At 59.7% G+C, this 2,178-nt stretch overlaps 1 protein-coding gene across 1 annotated transcript in view; it reads right to left on the reverse strand.

Moving 5' to 3' along the window:
• SQSTM1 (sequestosome 1) overlaps nucleotides 1–2,178 on the reverse strand; it is a 26,095-nt gene that overhangs the window by 23,189 nt on the left and 728 nt on the right. The window lies entirely within an intron of this gene.

A 2,178-nucleotide genomic window follows, 5' to 3' on the forward strand; every position in this document is an offset into this window, starting at 1 on the left:
GTTTATGTTGCCCCCTTAGGTTTCTGCCCTCTTTCCCTTGGGATGTCCTTTCTCTCCCTCAATGTAAATCCTAGCAGGACATTCGGGCGTGGTGGTGGGTGTGTGTCCCTGAGTGAGGGTGTGGCCCAGAGGACCCCCACCTCCACCCCCCGCCCCTGCCCCCCGGGATTCTGATGGAGGCACAGAAAGGCAGCTTGGCTGGGGGGTCTGGAAAGCCTGCCCTCAGTTTCCACAGCCTGGACTCCTATGGCTGCCCAACCCAGCCATCTGTTTGGGTGTGGTTCCTGCAGCCTATACCCCCTAGCCCCCCCTCCCACTCCAGACCTCACACTTCCCAAAGTCAATCACCACCCTTCTCGACCATGGTGGCCCTAGGTAATCCTGTTTCTGACAGACTCCCTGCAATTCCCAGGATCCTGCCCCCATCCCAGGGCCTCCCTAATTCCTGTTCCTCCTCCCCAAAGCCTGAGTGTGGGTGGAAGGGGACTCAGATGAGCTTCCCAAACTTTAGTCACAGATGAGCCCTCTCCTTAATTTTTACTGGTTTAAGAATTTTCCTTAAATCAACTCCTTTTAAACCTAAAGACACATTTAAGGGTGCCCGGGTAGCTTAGTCGGCTAAACATGGGGCTTCAGCTCAGGTCATGATCTCATGGTTTGTGGGTTCAAGCCCTGCGATAGGCTCTGTGCTGACGGCTCAGAGCCTGGAGCCTGCTTCAAATTCTGTGTCTCCCTCTCTCTCTCTCTCTGTCCCTTCCCCTCCCCCTGCTTATGCTCTGTCTCAAAAATAAACATTAAAAAAAAAAAAAAGAAAACTAAAGACACATTTAGAACAAGGTAAAACCCTTTGTATCACCGTCCAAATGAAAAACCATTATTCCCTGCCACAAACAGAAGATGCCACAGGAACACAAAACCAGACCATTTCCTCCAGAAGATTCCAACAAGGCCTGGGGTCAGTTCATAAAGTTCATTACAAGCAGAGAGAGCAGTACCAACCTGTCAGCGTTGGAATCAGGCCCCAGGATGAAGTCCCACCTCAGCTACCGGCCCTGCCTCACCAGCTCCTGGCATAAATACCTCTACAGAGGCTAATGCCCAGACCCTACAATGCTCCCAGGAGCACGTCCTGCCCCAGGTGTGGACCTGGGCTGGAAGAGAAAGAGAAATCCCCAGTGACTTCCAGTCTGAAACCTGTCAAGCCTCTCCCATGGGGCGGGGCTCGCAGGCAATGCTGGAAACCAGGATTCTTAGGAATTGGACAAGGGTGCTCCCCAGATGTCTGCCCTGAACCTCAGTTGGACAAATCCCATTATTGTTTGTACCCTCGCTGGTTTCATGGAGGGTGGGGAGGGGGTAGGAGGGAGGGGCGGGGCAAAGAATTCAGGTGTAAGCGCTGGACCATTAGGGGCCTCGGACAGCATCCCCCTACTGTTCCACCTGCCTCCCGCCCACCTGGGAAGCCAGGCCCGCTCTGGACTGGTCACTGTGCCCAACACCCAAGGAACAGTGGCTCTTCCGCTCTTGAAAAACGCCCATTGTGCACACTCTGCGGAGCAGGAGCGCCTCTCTGGCCCCCAGCACGCCTTTATCCGGCTGACTACAGAAAGGTCCTGGTAGGCGAAGCGCCCGTGGGCGTCGGTGCAGGCAGCGGCCACTCAGGCCAGTCTCCCACCTCGAGGCAACACCAGCTCCAGCCGCATCTTTCCCCCTCCCACCGCTTAGACCTGGGGGCGGGGCCTGAGGGTCCCCCGAATAAATGGGAGCGGGGTCGGATCTGAGGCGGGGAGGGTTCATAATGGAGAGATTGCGAAGCAGGGGTCCGGGGCCCCCGGCGCGCCTCCACCACCGCCGCCCACCCGCACTGCCGAAGGCCCCAGCCTCGACCTACCCGTGGCGGCCCGAGGCCTGGGACGCGCAAGCCCACGCGGGGGCCACTGTCTCGAGCCGCACGGGCGGGATCCCGGGCGCTAATACCCCACCCCGCCCCCTCGTGGTGCTGGTGGCGGCAGCGGGTGATGCGGCCCCTTTAAATGCGGGCCGCCCCGCCCTGCGCTGCCGACTCCGCGGCGGCCCCGGATCCAGGCCGGGCCGCGGCTCTCGCCGCCCAGCCTAGCCTAGTCCAGCCCGGCCCGGCCCAGCCGCCCAGCCGAAGCCGCCCGCGCCGCCAGCCCCGCG

This window comes from Herpailurus yagouaroundi, unplaced genomic scaffold (assembly GCF_014898765.1).
Source record: "Herpailurus yagouaroundi ecotype Mexico unplaced genomic scaffold, PumYag 192, whole genome shotgun sequence".
NCBI classification, from domain to species: Eukaryota; Metazoa; Chordata; class Mammalia; order Carnivora; family Felidae; genus Herpailurus; species Herpailurus yagouaroundi.